The sequence below is a fragment of the Perca flavescens genome, chromosome 20, assembly GCF_004354835.1.
Source record: "Perca flavescens isolate YP-PL-M2 chromosome 20, PFLA_1.0, whole genome shotgun sequence".
Lineage (NCBI taxonomy): Eukaryota > Metazoa > Chordata > Actinopteri > Perciformes > Percidae > Perca > Perca flavescens.
Window position 1 is genome coordinate 17,834,296 of NC_041350.1, and position 20,393 is coordinate 17,854,688.

At 41.1% G+C, this 20,393-nt stretch overlaps 1 protein-coding gene across 2 annotated transcripts in view; it reads left to right on the forward strand.

The window, feature by feature from the left end:
* The window catches only part of htr1d (5-hydroxytryptamine (serotonin) receptor 1D, G protein-coupled), a 79,307-nt gene that overhangs the window by 48,732 nt on the left and 10,182 nt on the right, over positions 1–20,393 (forward strand). Inside the window, exon 1 of one of the 2 annotated variants that reach the window (XM_028565863.1) lies at positions 5,112–5,397. The exons of the other annotated variant lie outside the window; for it this stretch is intronic. The gene's annotated coding sequence lies outside the window, so the exon portion shown is untranslated. Of the gene's footprint in view, positions 1–5,111; positions 5,398–20,393 lie in introns of those variants that run through there. 2 annotated transcript variants of the gene reach the window in all.

The window sequence follows — 20,393 nt, forward strand, 5'->3', positions numbered from 1 at the left end:
TTGGGCAAAAAGCAAAAAGCAATGTCTTTTTAATAAGGGTTACAAAAAACACCCAGTGTTGTGATGTGGTGTCAGAGGCGAGCAGGAAACATGTAAATTGAGAGCTACAGAGACATTTTCAATTTGTATCTTGAAACTATTAAAATTCATAATTGACAAATTATGAAAGGTTCTTGTATCTCTTTAAAGTTAACAAAAACATAGTGACATTAGCACTCAAGAGGGCACATCGCTCCGCATGTGAATTAACTTCTTCAAGCTGTTGAAGCTGCTCCAGAGGGTGTGTAGTTTTGAAAGGGCAGTGTACTCACACAGTCAGTAAGACAGTGGTGCATTCAAGGCTCTACAATTATTTTATGCCTACAGGATAAGGCTGGTATTATTCTGTTATATAGAATATAATATTTGTCTTGTTGTCAAGAAATCAAAAAACAACTGTGTTAATCTGTCTCTTAATATTTTCTGATGCTGAACCTAGTAACACTTCTGTATCAATTTCAACATGGCATAAGTTTGAATTGAATGCTGTCAGACTAACATACAGGCAACAGCAGCAATTAAAACATGCAGAGAGAAATAAATGGGTCTTGTTCCACCTTCTTACATCACTGTTATACAGTACATTTATTATCATCGTCTCTTATGTACGAAATCAGTTTGTAAAAAAAGTAAACAATATGAGAGAGCCAATTTTAAGTTGTTGAGGAGATTCTTTTCATATCAGATCAGTCTGTAAAATCAATTTTCCTCTTGCAGTGCAACTCCCGAGCTGCACGCCCACTCTTTGTATTTTCAATTTTCCTTCTGGCCAACTGTTGGATAAATGAGTATCCAGCAAAACAATTTACTTACAGCATGTGAGCTAATAAGAATTCACTCTCTAATAATGTTGATGATGAATGATGATGGATTAGTGTGAGAGGGTCAAGCATCCACTGTGGTCATTAAGGCTTCATCAGTTGTGCGGCCCCTGAATAAATGAAAAACAATCTTCCTCCTTGCTATTATAACATTTTTAACTCACCGCCCCAAGCTCATTCACTACAGAAGACATACATCTTTAAACACCATAATATACACAACATCACAAATATACACAGTAATAGTATCTACCTGTTAAAATATGCTATATTGTGTGTAAAGTTCACATTTTGGCCTTGAGGTAGGGCTAGTGGAAAACTGAACATCCACTGGAGACAACAGCTGGATGATAAATACTGAAATAATTCTCTCATAATATAAGTGAATAAACAAAAAATACAAATAGAACTAACTATTAAAATACGTTATTGATCTTTATAAATTTAAAAATCTATCCATGTTTTAGCAATTAATATTAATATCCATCAGTGCCGTTAAAAATGCTGTAACATAAAGGTAGACATCATTTAGAACTGTATGGCTTAAATAAAAAAAGCTGTATTATGTTGAATGTTATGATCATACAGTGGTTATGATAAACCAAGCCTTGAGGGATATGTGTTTGCCGTGTGGATATGATAGTAATACAATGATGCCCTTGTTCTGAGCTTAACAAAGGAGTGTCTGTAAGTTTGATCTGTAAAGTGTTGGAGAGGCAATAAAGATATCTGGTTCCTTCTTGGTAAATCTCCAGGAGACTTACAACTTTGTCAAATAAACATGTGACAGGATTTATTGGAGTATCACTGTTATGGTGCTACTGTGACAGCTCACAAGAGGCAAATTAGGATCAGTTGATTTGGAAGAGAGTAATAAACTCTGACTACAGAGTATTGTGAGGTGTTGGTAGTTATTGCTTCAGACTATGATTTCACTTTTTATGGTATTTGAGTGGGTTTGTTTTGTTTACATTTTTCTTGCATTTCTTTTTCATAAAGATGACTCAGTTCTTTGGTAATATACCAGTTCAAAAACATAGATTAGAATCAATGGTGGTCTAGGATTTGAAATAATAAAAGTTATTTTTCTAAAGTGAAAGTGAAACCTACCAATCCACTCAGTCCTGTTGAAAGATAAGTGGGGTGTCCTGAGTTACATATGGGATTTATGAACCGACCATAAATTCGATCTCTTCGTATAAAGCATCTCTATCTCCCCTTATGTCATCTCGCTACAGTCGACTCGATGTACTTTGTACTGTGCAATAACAAAGTTTAATACCAAAACACTAATAAACAGAGGTTGAATTAAAAAAAAAATGTGTTACTGGTCTACCACAGCTTTCTTCAGTTATTTGTCTTTAGGAAAACATTATAACAGTAATGTCATAATATTTCAGCCCTACACGGCACCTACGTATAGAATGTCTTAGCTATTAAGAAATAGTACAAAATACAGTTTATAGTCCCTTCTATATTGTTGTGTTCTCAGCTCGTTTAGGTATTTCCAACAGACACCTGAAGGCACCATACATGTAATGCTACTACTACTACTAGTGGTAGTAGTAGTAGTAGTGGTTTATCTCATAAATGAAACACAACACATTTAGAAAGGTACGTAGCTGGCAGGTCTAAAAAGGATCAAACCACATAGGATTTATTTTGTCTTTTCGTATCCGACTCACCAGTTGACCCATCCAGTGTCTACTAGGGAGAGAAAAACTTTCAAAACTTCAAATGGCCTCTTCTCCACCATTTACAGTAGAATACATTAATGTAGTTCCTCAAAGCGTTGGAAAAGCCAGAAAAATAACTACCAAAAAACACTACCACTGCTAGAAAAACTCAACACCGACACATGTTTGACCCTCCTTTCTGAGAGAAGTATTTCAAAGAGCTAAACTGCAAAACAATGTAATTCCCACGTGGTCACTCCATTTTCCCAGGATGGAGATGATGGGATCAAAGACAAATCTCTCCATTTCAAGCACAGCAGTTTTTATTTCCACATTAAACAGCCCATTGTCTGTGTGTGTGTGTGTGTGTGTGTGTGTGTGTGTGTGTGTGTGTGTGTCTTCATTAACATGTTCTATACTTGAAAAGCCTGCTAATTAGCTTTGAAGGAGCTGCTTTTGATTCAATTAAAGATAAAATATGCAGAAGACTGGAGAGAAAAAGCAGGTTAATCAAAGTATTTAATAAACTAACAGGACCACTCTTTTTGTGAATTAGGATGAAGCATGTAAAATCCTATAAAGACCGAGCTTTGCAGAGAACTCTCTTGAGATTAATTCACTGATATCCAAAGGAAACTGAGCAGTATGATGATACAGTTAATGGAAAATGTTAGTTTTTAAAGGAAGATGATTGCTGACAGACATGCACATGTTTAAACGTATTGTCAATAACTAACTGTCTGAATTGTGCATTTGATTAAAATTGATTTAGGGAAAACAGAAGAATGTGTTTATGGCAACATAATGCTAAATATTGCAAGGCAATAAGCTGTAAGGCAATGGCACAATTGGACTTTAAGAGACTTTTGTCATTTTCCCTCAATGGTTCAATGGTGTCTCTCTCTTGCCAGTTTATGTTGGAGACATGTAGCCTATTATATGTGCTTAATCTTTGATGTTCAATGTGTGATTCCTAATCCTCAATTTCAGCCATGTGTTCAAGACAAAGATGTCAAAATCTTCCCCAGGGGTCAAAATAGTTTTCTTATGGCAGCTGCTGCTTAGTCTTTGCTATTGCTCATTATCGTCACCATCGCAGAATTTCAGCAAATGTCTCTGCAGTAGTTAATATAAGAATGGCTGAAAGTTTCAAGGTTTCTCTCTGCAGGTAGTTCCCTCAACTTTTGGAAATAAGTGGCAAACTGGCAAATAGCCAAAGACAACCAGGATTCCGCAGTATCATACCTAAACAGCCCCCACCTAAGAGGGGGGCGTCAAATCAGCTGAAAGTTGCAGTTTTCTTCATTACTCTCTTTGAATCCATGACATGATTTTGGCATAAAACATAGTGTTCAAACAGCCTGAGCAGAGATAGTATTTCTAACTCACCACAAAGACTATTGTTGGGTCAAGACCTGCTTTATCTTAATCTGTACATCTTTTTTTAGTATCAGTAGTTTTGTTCCATTTACAGTGCAACATACAGAGACTGCTACTTGTAGTCATGCTGCATTGCAACAGTAAATATGTGTATTACTGACACATGCACTTTTACTGTAAAACTAGTACAACCCCAATGAATGCTGCTTCAGCATTACAGAGCATATCCCATCAACAAATCAACATAATGTGTACATCTAAGTAATGTGTGTGTATGGACTAGGCTTTAGAAATCATGAAATCTTAATGAAACCAAATACATGCAGGCTACTCAGCAAGGTTTGTTGGTGCAGATTTAGACAGAACAGTATATACTGAGTAGGGGCATTATCCTGTAGGAATGTTTTCCCAAGTTTCTTTGGATGTTTTTATAGGCTTCCTTTACCCTCTGTAAATCTTGAAATCCTGCTATGAATCTAAGCCGATCACAGCTACCATTTGCTGAAAACCACTACAGTCTCTACAGGGTCTCGATTCTTGGGGCAGTGTCCCATGGAAAACGGGACTAAAATTTAGATAAAATAAGATGTCTGGGGTTATCTCAGAACTCATTGAGTCTTAAAAGGATTTGGTAAGAATTTATTTTCCCATATTACACATTTTCAAAAAGTATCATTATTCATATTTGCAAATGACTTAAACAGAACTGGAAAATAGTTAATCGTTTTGCTTACTTGTTTTTCACTGCCAGGGGCCTCTGGGAGTTATAATATATTTGGTTAGGTTTCAAACTTAAAATGCCTTTTAAGCAAGTAATCTCCAAAGATTACAGTACAAATCAAGTAGAATGAGAAAGCCGGTGGTGTACCCGATCTTGAGAACCTCTTCCTTGTATACAATTACAAGATATTGACTGTTAAAGAAATCCAGTGAATTACTTGGATACACAAGCCTGTGGCTGCCGTCGATTAAATTCTTTCACAGTGTGTGCATGTGTAGGGGGGGCTCTGCCGTGCTGCCGGTCCCGTCACAACCTCCCAGAAACGCAGATTTGAATGCAACTTGTTGACGTCTCCGTGATCTCGCCCGGAGCAGAGCGGATCACATCAGCACCGGGAAGCCCCCATGTCTCCCCGGGTGGCTTAATTGTCGCTGGAAACAACTGAGCTGCGCCTTGATGCATCAGATGGAGTTCCGCCGGCAACACACTTTCCACACATTCTGGCGATTGAACTCTCTCGGGACAACAGAAATGACTTAGGCTGTGTTTATATACAGACCGACACGCGCTACCTTTTTAGATGAGATGTGAAGCTGTGCGCTGGTTTCCTCTGAATGTAACCAGTCTGTATTTCGCTTGTTTGCATACTGGACGTGCGTAATGAAGGACGCCGCAGCTGGGATTCCATAATTGCTTTTGTGCTCCGATTTTATCAAAGGGAAAGAGGAGAGAAATTCGCCAAATGAAGAAAAAAACATGGGTAAGTTTTACGATCTTGTTTTTTTTTTTTAAAACACCAGTCTATGTTTCCTACCATTACGCACGGATCTGAGAGCGCAGAAAAGATTATGTTTTATTTAAAGTCGATACAGAGTCAACTGCTTACTTGCATCTAACGCAAATATCACAGGTTCAAATACCTTAGAAAGATCAAACACCTCTGCCTGAAATTACCCACGCACCAGAGATGCTATAGAGTACGATAAGGTCACTTGATCACCACTGGCACCATGTAAGTCCCGATAGAACTATTTTAGTGACACTAGATGAAGAGGTCACAAAAAAGGCTATGAGAAGGTCACTATATAGATAAATATATGAGTCGCTATAGGGGAATATTCTTTTTAGACATATAACTGTTTGGACATTTGAGTTAACAGTTTAAGGGTTAGACTGATGGCAGGTGAGAAGCTTATAATGTGATAAATTCCTTCCATGATTGGTGAGAGTATAATATGCTACTGTATTTTTCGAAGAGAAGCCACTGGTTGACTGGCCATGATGCTGACCTATTGAAGGTGTTTGCCTCTAACCCAGCACAGTTGTGGCACATGCAGCTGGATTAAACAAATGTACAGTATGACAAGAGAGTAGAGTAACATGATGATGTTACAGCTAATGAGCCTAATATCATTGGGAGACATTCAAAAACGTGTGCTGTGGTAATTTGGCATCTTGCTTAATAAGCCACTATGCAAATGAATATGATAATATTCTAATTGGCCATTTGTAGACAATAATTACAAATCTTCCTTTCTGATCCTCTTCACTTTGAGAAAGGAATTTAAAAAATGAGAAGATGCTTCATTTGCCAATAGTAGCTGCTGGTGAGGAGGAGCAGCCCAAGCATTAAGTCCATTTCAAGTTGGGAAAAATAGATCAGAGAGAGAGAGAGAGAGAGAGAGAGAGAGAGAGAGAGAGAGAGAGAGAGAGAGAGAGAGAGAGAGAGAGAGAGAGAGAGAGAGAGAGAGAGAGAGAGAGAGAGAGAGAGAGAGAGAGAGAGAGAGAGAGAGAGAGAGAGAGAGAGAGAGAGAGAGAGAGAGAGAGACTTTCAGCACACAATATACCTCATTTCGTGTTGAGAGTCACACACATTGAGTATCCTCTTTCACACCCTTTTCTCCCCATCCTTTCAACATACACACACACCTAACAATCACGGTGTAACTGGAGACAGAAAATGTAATCGACAACCCATTAAAATCAGCTCCTATTCATATCATGCCATCACCTTTCCCTACTTAATAATGACATCTAAATACATTAGACACAATTATGATACTGAAACAGTATGATATTGTTAAATATGTAATTTTCTTATGCAATGATTGAGGAGTTTTCTCTCCTCATCTGGGGCACGAGAGAATATGTCACAAAGAGGACTCGTTTGTAGCTCATTAGGCAAAGTATAAGTCTCGTTTAATAATTAATGTAGGAAGAAGCAATTATGCCTGATAGTTTCAAGAGTGCAGAACGTGCATAGAAGAACCGTTGTCTCTTATAAGATCTTTTTACACATAGATGGTATGGGGGTAAAAGAAATCACCATTGCTCTCTCTCCCTCACTTGCCTAAAGTCATACTATTTTTACATCTATGTTGAAACCCTAATTAGGATATTTGCACTTCTGGGCTGCAAATTACTGTAATCAGTCAGAGAAAAGCAACATGATGCTGGGAGTCAGTGGTGTAAAAGATGCGGGAAATATGAGGAGAATCAAAACTCACATCACTTTTAAACTGTCCTGAACATATACAACTACTGTACAAACACATAGGCCTGCCTACTGACACCTAGTCATAGTAAATGACAACGTATAAACAGTAAAGAGTTTGTAGGGTAATGTATAAGTATTTTCTTTTACAGGGCTTTCAAAAACCAACAATACAAGGGCAAAACTGTGTGTTTATCTGCTCTAATCTAAGGTGCAATCGTTAACATGTATAGCTACCTAGCGTATAACTACAGTAGTAAAGCTAGCGTTAAGCCTTACAAGGCCAAGGAGCATTTCATACATTATTTCGTGGGTTTATATGTTGCATGAAAGAAGCCCTGTTCATAATAGCACATTCACTGTGTGGGAGCCAGTCCTGGATGCTACTCAGAGTTTAGGTTTATGTTCTGTCATGTTCTTTATTGGTTTGAGCTTTTTAGACTCCAGCAACCCCCAGTCAAACTTGTGACCCAAAGTATACTGTTACTTTTGCCAAGCACATCAGTTAGTCCTTGTCCTAAAAGCATTTTCTCTTGTCACATTAAAAGTGTAAATGTACAGTTTGAAAATATGAACAAATAGCCTACGCTAAGCTAGCCTGGCTCCGCCCTCCTATGTACTGGGCAGCATGGTGGCCCAATTAGCACTGTGGCCTCACAGCAAGAAGGTTCTAGGGCCGGCCTTTCTGTGTGGAGTTTGCATGTTCTCCCCATGTTTGCGTGGGTTTCCTCTAGGTTCTCCAGTCAGTGCCCTTGATCAAGGCACTGGCTCAGATCTGGAGTTGGTCCGTGGGCGCTGTGATTGGCTGCCCACTGCTCCCTTGAGGGATGGGTTAAATGCAGAGAATGAATTTCGCTATGTGTACGTGACAATAAAGTACCTTTACTTACGCTCAATTTTCATTTTGCTTCAATACTCTGGGTAATACCGCGTCTGGGTAATACCGCGTCTGGGTAATACCGCGTCTGGGTAATACCGCGTCTGGGTAATACCGCGTCTGGGTAATACCGCGTCTGGGTATGCGGTATAGTCTTGGGTTTTCTCGACCAAAGTTTTTGAGGGAGTGGCTGAGAACGATGACCTTGAGGACGTGCGCTAGAAAGATGCGAGCGAAGCTGTTCGGTCCGTTGTGGCAACGCCGCCGAATATCCAGAAGTTAAAGCCCGAGCAAGAACAATCTTTGCTGAGTTTTGTTGGTGGCCATGATGTTGTGGCCCTCTTCCCCACGGGATTCGGGAAAAGTTTGATTTTCCAGCTCACACTGTAAGTGGTGAAGTAGTTGGCTAAGGCTATCGCTAGCGGTGCTAATGCTAATAGCCTTGATGGTCTCCCCTCTTGTTGCACATATGCATGACATACGTCAAGACCAAACGTTAATGATTGGTTATGGCAGATCCAGAGTGGCTCTGGGCAGATCCAATAGTTTTAAACTTCAACAGAGTACCCACCTTTAAGGAAGTTAACACTTGTCAATGGAGAGAGGCCAGACCCTCTGTACAAATGAAATGTACGAGTCTGGTAGGACCAGGCTAACGCTAAGCAGCATTAGAATGAAATATCCAAATGTACACTTTTCCATATCATACATAACACAAAGACTAGCTAGCTCTGAACTTTACACGGCAATAAAAGAACAACAATATTTCATTATTTACATCTTCTACGTGGATCATTAACGAGTGACTTTGTGCCTGAAACCTATTAGCTTTAGTCTAAGTCTTTTAGCAAGATAGCCATCAAATGCATATTTAGGAGCCTTTATAGGGTTCTCGTATTAAAATGAATTAGCTTGAAACATTAAAAATTAAGCCAGACAGAATGTTTAACCAACTCTTGTAGCTAATGCTAGCTTAATGAGCTAGTTATAGGTGATCAGATCTGCCAGCAACAATCGTCATTTCAGTCGACACAATCGAAAGAAATTAGAACCACTGTCTACCACTGTCTGAAATCAAGGACCAATTGTTCTAAAAATTACAAACAATTTTGAGTGGCAAATCTGCCTTTGTGTTCACTGTAAACCAGTGGGAATGAAAGCTTGACAGGCTTAGCAACAGTAACTATGGGGGGGTGGGGTTTGCTAACATGTAAAATCGTAATTTACATCACAGATGGTCAGTGTAGAGTAGTGCCTGAATTGGACCAAAAAAGGTGCCAGTACCCTAATTCAGCAGTTCCATGACATGATCATCACATGGGTCTTGGATACAATATATATTCATACGTACATGGGGTGGTGATGGAGCAGTGGATTTGACACATGCCTTTGGTGTGGGAGATCTGGTTTCGATTCCCGCTGCATACATCAACCAATGTGTCCCTGAGCAAAACAACCCCTAGTTGCTCCAGAGGCGTGTTACCTCTGACATATATAGCAATTGTCAGTTGCATTGGATAAAAGCATCAGCTAAATGACGTGTAATAATGTAATGTAACGTATATCTTGTAGGGGTGACTCCAAATAGTCGACTATTCAACAATTCGATCTAAGGAGCCTGATTCGACTGTCAATCTTACAGTCAAATCAAAGCAGTGTCTGAAAAGGTGGTTATGAAACAGTATTATTCTATTTGGGCTATACTGAATGTCTTATTTCACATAGAATTGCTTGTTTTTTTTTTCCAATAAATCATGATATCTAGCAGAATAATAATAATAATAATAATAATAATAATAATAATAATAATAATGTATGATAATAATATAATAGCCTTTAAATAATTTTTAATAACAATTATGGGTACTCGTGGACAAAAATAAGATGTGTTGGTACTCAATTCTGGTAATTACTGGTCTATTTCAGGCACTGGTGGAGAGGCTTCCAATGAGACGCATACAGTAGATTCCATTCCACACAGCATCTTTGTTGTAATTCACAGACGCTACCATGAACAGTACACACTAACATATTGCCTGTTTGCTTAGGTGATGCATAACAGGACTTTAATGTGACTGGAGGTAATTCACTTGCAGGACTGTGTTGAAACTAGAACAAGAAGCAGATGTGTGTAGCTGAGTTACAGCTTAATTCCACAATTTTAACATTTATTATATCTTGTACCTTCAAAATGTCTTTTTTCAGGATCTGCTACAAGACATAACATAGCAAACACAATAAAACACTTGAGTTTATTTAACACAGTGTCATGACTACATGTTTGTTCTGCAGACTACTGTTTACAGTACTGTGCAACACATGAGTTGGCTGAGTAGCAGCATCACAGCTGAGCAGATGGTGGGGCAGCGGCTGTGAAGAAGACTTTACCATTCAGCTGTAAAACTTTGGCGCAGCTCATTGAAGTATCAGAGAAAGCCATAATCATGTGCCAAGGAAATGTCAATATTAGAATAAAGTCCAGGAAATACAGGAAGTGCAGTGAGGAAGATGAGATGAATACTGACACCGTACTCATTAATTGGCCCAACTGCTGACGTGAGAGTGTTAGGCTAAATACTGTCAGACAAACTAGGCTCCCTAAACTCAGCGAGAAGCCATCAGACAGTGTGACAGCATGTCTCAGTGCAGCATTACTTACAATTCCCACAACTACTATAATTAAAGACAATGTGCAACAGCAGCAAAACTACACAAGGCAAATGGATAAATGTGGCAAGCTGTATGTGGCAAATGTGGTCATTTTTCAATGAAAGTAAATAAAGTAAACATGCAAAAGGGTTGGGAAGCTGTGGCATCTAAAGCTGAAACAGTACGGGAAGAACAAGTGGAGGAAATAATCATCACATAACACCCATCTGTGCTATCCAGAACAGGAACCAGTCACCATCATCAGATATCCAACTACGAGTCATATAAACAGCAGCGCCAAGGCCGAACATGATCTTCAAAGAAACCGAGACACTTATCAAGCAGTATGAAGAGCTTACTAAAGTCGGGCTAAATACTCATTAAACTTGACTTGACATTGAACTTCCTGCCGGCAGTTCAATCAGGAGAGACTAATTGGAAAAAAGGCTTGAAGAGTTGATATGCATTTGTGTGATATAGTATAACATTAGGAAAAGTCAGAGACATACTGTAAATATGGAGTCTTTGGTGATTAGACTCCATCGTGACCTTACCACTTTTAGGGGGAAGTCATGCCATAAGCCATACAGGAATATCCCCATGATGAAGACACTGGTGGAGGTGGTGAAGGAGGGAAGAGCTGTTGCTCAAGATCTGAATGGATATGATCTGAAGGGCTTTTGATAGCAGGTTTGATAGCAAATAGACGATTGGCTCACAAAGGACGTGACAACCCCACTGGTGTTCTGCAAAGGGTTGTAACAAATTGTTATGCAGAACTGATACACGTTTTAGTGAATTTACCCCCAGCCTCCACCTCTGTGTGGACAACTTTAAACTGTGAGCCAAGAATGACAAGAAATGATCTCAATGATCCACCTTACCGGGATCTACAGTACAGGCCAAAAGTTTGGACACACCTTCTCATTCAATGCGTTTCCTTTTTATTTTCATGACTATTTACATTGTAGATTCTCACTGAAGGCATCAAAACTATGAATGAACACACATGGAATTATGTACTTAACAAAAAAGTGTGAAATAACTGAAAACATGCGTTATATTTTAGATTCTTCAAAGTAGCCACCCTTTGTTTTTTTATTAATAAGGGAAAAAATTCCACTAGTTAACCCTGACAAAGCACACCTGTGAAGTGAAAACCATTTCAGGTGACTATCTCATGAAGCTCATTGAGAGAACACCAAGGGTTTGCAGAGTTATCAAAAAAAGCAAAGGGTGGCTACCTTGAAGAATCTAAAATATAAGACATGTTTTCAGTTATTTCACACTTTTTTGTTAAGTACATAATTCCATATGTGTTCATTCATAGTTTTGATGCCTTCAGTGAGAATCTACAATGTAAATAGTCATGAAAATAAAGAAACACATTGAATGAGAAGGTGTATCCAAACTTTTGGCATGTACTGTATAATATAATATTAAGATGTCGTTTAGACTGGAAATACATGGACAGATGGTACCCAAGCCAAAGGGTTTAAACAACATGACAGACATATAGGGGGGAAAAAACTACAGGATCCAGAGTTACATAAAATAACCATGATGAGGACGCAAGGTATTGCAGAAGGAAAGAAGGCAGCAACAACTAAATACCACCACAGAGTAAGACAGGTACTGTAATAACGTGGTTGCTACGCTATATCGGTTGGTACAGAGAGTTAGCCAAGTGAAGTCATGGAAGCTGCTGATGTCAAGATTGAGATTCCCCTCACAATAAATGGGAAATTACTACACTGAAGTCCAGCTCTAACCCTAAATCCCAGAAATGTCAACTTTCTGCAGCGTTTTATAGCAGCTAATGATTATTTACATTATCAATAGTTTATTTCTATGAAATTCAAAAAATTCACAATTTACCAAGCTGAAACTGACCTCTTTAAAATATATGTTTTGTCCGACCAACACATCAAAACTCACCTCTGTGATAAACACCAGGCTGAAGTTAGCTTCAGAATTACATGTTTTACCCTGTAGAAAGTTGAAGTTTGGACTTGTTTCATCAATGGAGGTGATTAGATTAGAATATTCCTTTTGGAAACCCTATAATCGGAGAATTTTGGCAAAACAAAGTGCAGGTGTAAGAACACCTGCAGAATCGTCAAACTCCCAGGTCTCAAAACGTACTCGTGTACTAATATTTATATTTATCAGCCCCAGCAATCCATTTTTTTCATGTTGACTTTCACATGCCCTGTAAAGTAATCCATTTGAGTTTCACAAGCAAAGGTTTCAACATATGAAAATACTCAAAATAGAAGCTGCAATGTTTTAAAGTGACAATGCCACTGCTGGATCTTTACACATTTGCAAACCCAGTCTCTACATCATGATATGCTTCACTTCGCATTGCTTCACTTCTTTCATCTAATCCTCTTTTCACGCTTTATGCTGCTGGGTTTTCTTTTTACACTGGAATTAAAGCAGTATCAGTAGTAATCCCATCGGATTTACAGGCAGCAGGATTATTCACATGGGATTGGACTCCGCGTGAGAAAGCAGTCTTTCACTCTCTAAATAACATCCTTCATCATCATTTCCTGCACCATTGTTTCAGCAGAGGGGACAATCCACTACATTGTATTGTCTCAGGGAAATCTTATTCATGATTTGTTTTTATTCTGCATGATTTTAACCTCAGGGACCTTTGAGTATTCCTCGTATTTGATAAAATTTTTTGTTGCATTCCTCGATTTCTTTTTTTCTTTTTCTTGTTATTCCTTTTCCTTATCTTAATTTCCAGTCTCGTGTTTGTTTTTTTTTCATGGCCGTATCCCTCCACCTCTGACTGATTTACAGTCATTCTACCCATATAATTAGCTCTGAATCCTAAGACTGGGCCCTCTAGACTAAAGTTGTAATTATAGATTATGAAAAGTTTTCATTTACCATGAAAATGACAGCTGGGGTGATATCAGAATCCGTACAAGCCTGTACTCCTCACAGCACTCAGGCCATTAGCGGTCAATGTTTCAAGATTGACTACTTGTTGAAAGATGCCTGTTTCCATTACTTGAAGCCAGATGAGGGAAGTTGAATGTCTGAGAAGTGGAAAATACCACAAGGCAGGAAAATACAGAAAGATATAGTATTTGTTCTGTAGCACTCACCTGGATTTGCACAATTTCACTGTTTCTCCTTGAGCCATGATAAAGCATCTGCTACACTACAGTATGTAGAGCAACTTTGTAATTATTGTTAGGTTAAGAAAATACCTAAGCTTTATTATTTAGTACTAATAGCACTAATAGTTATTATGCTATCCTACAAATGTATATGTTTTGGCTGCCACAGATAATGGAGAACATTGCTTTTGTGTGGGATAATGCATATTTTTATTTTGCTGTAAAACTATAATAGTATAATATAAGCAGAATTAGGTTCAACAAAGATGGATCAGGACCTAAAACTAAGGGCCTCATGCAGGAATCACTCATACGAAAAGATTTGGTCTTAAGTGGTCCATTCAAGCGATTTAAGAGAATTAGGCATTTACCAATTTTCTCATACTGAGAAGTATCCAGTATCATCCTTTGATGCACCATTGGTGTAACATCACCTGCTTAAGGCTATAATATCAGTCTAATATCTCTCTGTGACTGTGATGACCACTGTTCTGTTTCAGTTTGTTAATTTCTAAAATCAGGAATTGAACCTTTGCGATGTGAAATTTATTCTTTTACTCTTTGGTAACATTTTTATGAATGGAGCTTTCCCACACACAAAGCAGACCGGTCCTTATGAGGCAATTCCAGGGACGCCAATGATGAAGTCTCATGAACGCGCAAATTATAAACCAGTTTGAGCTTTGGAACAAAATAGGTACATCATGTAAAATGAAGCTGCAATAAGGTTGCAATGATTTATGGGGTTTAAATGTATGTAGCTGTGTTTTAAGACTTGGGTAACGTTGAAATGTTGCATTCGACTTATACAGTATTGAGCTGAGCCAATATGAGAGAAGTTTGTTATCACCAGAGAATGTTTTTAATTTCTTAGAACTCTGGTCATTTTTTCTTTTGTTTAACACATTAGCATAGCACAACGGTTTTCAAAGTCTAGAGTTATATTTCAGACAATCTTCTCAACACAAAGTTGAAAGCGCCCCTCTGACATTTTTGTAAGTAGTTCGTTGTGTTAATTGACAAGCCCTTATTTTTGTCAGAAACTCTACTCTAATTTTGTTCAATACTTCTAAATTCAGAGTCAAGAGCTCAGAATTTCTGTTCTCTTTCCTTACAAATTGGCCTCCACACAATTTCTCTGAGGATCCGCAATCCTATATGGATCCATCTTGCTTAATTGAAAATAAAATCAATTTACCATCTCCATGAAAGAAAAACAGCTGGCTGTCTGTGCAGCACTCACCAACTTGCAAAAATATTCAAAACTGGTAAAATGGAGAAAGGAAAGACTTTCTTGTGCATGTGTTTTGTTTTTAAAGACTATTTCTTGGGCATTTTAGGCCTTTATTTGTATAGGACAGCTGAAGACATGAAAGGGGAGAGAGAGGGGGAATGACATGCAGCAATGGGTCAATGGACAGAGTCACACCCGCAGCTGCTGCGTCGAGGAGTAAACTTCTATATACTGTATGTGCGCTTGCTCTCCCAGGTGAGCTACCCAGGCGCTGAAATTTTTACCACTAAAGTTCAATATCAACTCCTCCTATTACATAGTCTTGTGGCCCTGTCTTGTAAAGATGCGCTGTGTCAAAACTATAGTAAAACCTTTTATATTTCACTTTATATTGTGCTCACAAGGTGCTTTTTCCAGTATGGTACTGGTTGGTTTCTGGTTCTCTCAATATAATTGAGCTGCCATAATGTGCTGAGCTCCCAGAAAAACTCTTTACATCTAATTTTCTTTTTAATGAAACAGTAGATTAGCAATTGATCCATCGGTCATCAGTCGAGACGAGTATACCGCAGATCTGAGCTGGCTTTAGTATTAAACTCCGGGTGTTTTCATTTCTTCCGTGATATATTCACTTTACTCCCTATAAATATATTGACGTTCCCTTACATTGTTCCCATGTCATCCACTGAGACAATGGCTTTGGTGAACAGTGATGGTAACTCTGTGTAATATCATTTAAACTATATTTAGGCTTTGGGACAGATTACCTGAATACTTTTGAAGAAGAAGAAAACAGTAGGACAAAGAAAGAAAGAATCAGAGAGAGAGAGAGGGACAGACAGAGACTGCATGAGTGGTCAATCATATTTTATCTAATGTAATTATGTGTGTCATTCTCTGGCTCAACAGTGATGCTCACAAAACGTCAATTTTACACTTGAGTCGGTAACACTTTTTTAAAAAGGATACAAATCATATAATTAAGTAATGTATTTCTCATGATGATTTAATGCAGGATGTATCATGACGTCCTGTTGTTCACCATTAAATGGCAATTGCGGAGCAAAATGAACCTTGGGGGGGGCGACCTCTAACTCACCCAGTGGGGGCGTTCGCCCCATGTTGGCTGGGTCCTGCAGCGGTGCGGGTTTTGAGTCCGGCCTGATGCCCTTCGCTGCATGTCGTCCCCCATCTCTCTCCCCTTTTCATGTCTGTCCACTTTCAAAATGAAGGGAAAAAGCCCCAAAAAAAATAAAAAAAAAAAAAAAAAAAAACCTATGGGTTAATAACATATGTGTACCGAGTTGACCGTTCTCTGGGATATGTTTTCATGCTAATCAAATGTGTCTCTAGCTTGAAACAAGCTAGCGCAAACCGCTGATTAGCTTATAACGCTAGTCTATGGGGCAGAGGGTAAAGTGAAAAGAAATTGCTATTTCTATACCACTAACAAGGCTCAAAATAGCACCACACTTTCACAGTAGCATAATGAGGGTCCCTACATGTAAACCAAAGCATTGAGAACTTTGTAAGTGTACCGACAGTTTATTAAAAAGAGATTATAAAGACAGTATAGCGTTCATGTATACAAGCAGGCACCATCTTGGGAAAACAGTCATAACCAGTTGAACGACGAACGCAGTAGTATCAAGTTATGGTATATTGCAGGAAAGAAAAATTGTAGCAAGACTTCAGAATGGACATGTCAGTTTTTTTGCTTGAATGCCATCAGCTGAATCAAAACACGTATGTGGTACAGAATACATACATAAAGTATAAAAGGTTAATGAGGTGATTTTCTTGGTACCACAAATAAAGCACAATTGTCCAGATGGACATTTTAAAGTTTGTAGTTTGTTGTGCAACATTGCATTTTTTTTTCAAGTAATAATGAAGGAAATGTAAAAGTATAGTTGCCAATTCCAATCAATAAAGTTGTAATACCAGCATGTGAAGATTCAAATTTTGCTTTTTGACACTCCTAAGACTGAGTGTGATATACACATTGTCAAGACGTACACAGAAAAAGGTCATAAGCTCAACAATCACCATATGCCAACTAAAATATGCATTCCATACAAACACTGTAAGTGATTAGTTCACACATAATAGATAATCTTTCAAGGAATGTTAATTCACAGTTACTTCATATGATATGTGACAAAATAGGCTGAAGTTCAAGTTCATTTAATAGCCATGCATTTACTCAGCCTCCTGAAAACTGCATCTACATCCCTACAGCAAACATGTCTACTGTTGGGACTTATGAAGTCATTCCTTTGAAATGGTAAATTTTTAGGCCTCTGATTTCAACATCCATCCATCCATCCATCCATCTTCGTCCGCTTATCCGGTGTCGGGTCGCGGGGGGAGCAGCTCCAGCAGGGGACCCCAAACTTCCCTTTCCCGAGCAACATTAACCAGCTCCGACTGGGGATCGGCGTTCCCAGGCCAGGTTGGAGATATAATCCCTCCACCTAGTCCTGGGTCTTCCCGAGGCCTCCTCCCAGCTGGACGTGCCTGGAACACCTCCCTAGGGAGGCGCCCAGGGGCATCCTTACCAGATGCCCGAACCACCTCAACTGGCTCCTTTCGACGCAAAGGGAGCAGCGGCTCTACTCCGAGCTCCTCACGGATGACTGAGCTTCTCACCCTATCTCTAAGGGAGACGCCAGCCACCCTCCTGAGGAAACCCATTTCGCCGCTTGTACCCTGGATCTCGTTCTTTCGGTCATGACCCAGCCTTCATGACCATAGGTGAGGGTAGGAACGAAAACTGACCGGTAGATCGAGAGCTTTGCCTTCTGGCTCAGCTCTCTTTTTCGTCACAACGGTGCGATAGATTGAATGCAATACCGCACCCGCTGCGCCCGATTCTCCGACCAATCTCCCGCTCCATTGTCCCCTCACTCGCGAACAAAACCCCAAGGTACTTGAACTCCTTCACTTGGGGTAAGGACTCATTCCCTACCTGGAGAAGGCATTCCATCGGTTTCCTGCTGAGAACCATGGCCTCCGATTTAGAGGTGCTGATCCTCATCCCAACCGCTTGACACTCGGTTGCGAACCGATCCAGTGAGTGCTGAAGGTCGCAGGCCGATGATGCCATCAGGACCACATCATCTGCAAAGAGCAGCGATGAGATCCCCAGCCCACCAAACTGCAACCCCTCCCACCCCGACTACGCCTCGATATCCTGTCCATAAATATTACAAACAGGATTGGTGACAAAGCGCAGCCCTGGCGGAGGCCAACCCTCACCTGAAACGAGTCCGACTTACTACCGAGAACCCGGACACAGCTCTCACTTTGGTCATACAGAGATTGGATGGCCCTGAGTAGAGACCCCCTCACCCCATACTCCCGCAGCACCTCCCACAGTATCTCCCGGGGACCCGGTCATACGCCTTCTCCAAATCCACAAAACACATGTAGACCGGTTGGGCATACTCCCAGGCTCCCTCCAGGATCCTTGCGAGAGTGAAGAGCTGGTCCGTTGTTCCACGACCAGGACGGAATCCGCATTGTTCCTCCTCAACCCGAGGTTCGACTATCGGCCGAACCCTCCTTTCCAGCACCTTGGGTAGACTTTACCAGGGAGGCTGAGAAGTGTGATACCCTATAATTGGCACACACCCTCTGGTCCCCCTTTTAAAAAGAGGAACCACCACCCCAGTCTGCCACTCCTTTGGCACCGTCCCAGACTTCCACGCAATGTTGAAGAGGCGTGTCAACCAGGACAACCCCTCCACACCCAGAGCCTTGAGCATTTCTGGACGGATCTCATCAATCCCGGGGCTTTGCCACTGTGTAGTTGTTTGACTACATCAGTGACTTCCGCCTGGGAAATCGGCGACAATCCCCGTTATCCTCCAGCTCTGCCTCTAACATAGAGGGCGTATTAGTCGGATTCAGGAGTTCCTCAAAGTGCTCCCTCCACCGCCCCTATTACCTCCTCAGTGGAGGTCAACAGTGTCCCATCCTTACTGTACACAGCTTGGATGGTTCCCCCCCCCTCCTGAGGTGGCGAACAGTTTTCCAGAAACACTTTGGTGCCGACCGAAAGTCCTTCTCCATGTCTTCTCCAAACTTCTCCCACACCCGCTGCTTTGCCTCTTTCACGGCAGAGGCTGCAGCCCTTCGGGCCCTTCGGTACCCTGCAACTGCCTCCGGAGTCCTCCGAGATAACATATCCCGGAAGGACTCCTTCTTCAGTCGGACGGCTTCCCTGACCACTGGTGTCCACCACGGTGTTCGTGGGTTACCGCCCCTTGAGGCACCTAAGATCCTAAGACCACAGCTCCTCGCCGCAGCTTCAGCAATGGAAACTTTGAACATTGTCCACTCGGGTTCAATGCCCCCAGCCTCCACAGGGATGCACGAAAAGCTCCGCCCGGAGGTGTGAGTTGAAAGTCTGTCGGACAGGGGCCTCCTCCAGACGTTCCCAATTTACCCGCACTACACGTTTGGGCTTACCAGGTCTGTCCAGAGTCTTCCCCCACCCCTGACCCAACTCACCACCAGATGGTGATCGGTTGACAGCTCTGCCCCTCTCTTCACCCGAGTGTCCAAAACATACGGCCTCAGATCAGATGAAACGATTATGAAATCGATCATTGACCTTCGGCCTAGGGTGCTCTGGTACCAGGTACACTTATGAGCATCCCTATGTTCGAACATGGTGTTCGTTATAGACAATCCATGACTAGCACAGAAGTCCAACAACAAACAACCACTCTGGTTTAGATCAGGGAGGCCGTTCCTCCCAATCACGCCTCCAGGTGTCTCCATCATTGCCCACGTGTGCGTTGAAGTCCCCAGCAGAACAATGGAGTCCCCACTGGAGCCCCATGCAGGACTCCAGTCAAGGTCTCCAAGAAGGCCGAATACTCCGAACTCCTGTTTGGTGCATATGCACAAACAACAGTCAGAGTTTTCCCCCACAACCCGCAGGCGTGGGGAGGCGACCCTCCGGGTCCACCGGGTAAACTCCAACACAGCGGCGCTCAGCCGGGGGCTTGTGAGTATCCCCACACCCGCCCGGCGCCTCACACCCTGGGCAACTCCGGAGAAGAAAAGAGTCCAACCCCTATCCAGGAGTATGGTTCCAGAACCGAGACTGTGCGTAGAGGTAAGCCCCACCAGATCTAACCGGTAGCGCTCCACCTCCCGCACCAGTTCCGGCTCCTTCCCCCACAGAGAGGTGACGTTCCACGTCCCCAGAGCCAGCGTCTGCCGCCCGGGTCTGGTCCCCGAGGCCCCTGACCTTCACTGCCACCCATGTGGCATCGCACCCGACCCCAACGGTTCCTCCCACAGGTGGTGGGCCCATGGGCTGGAGAGATGGGAGCCACGTAGC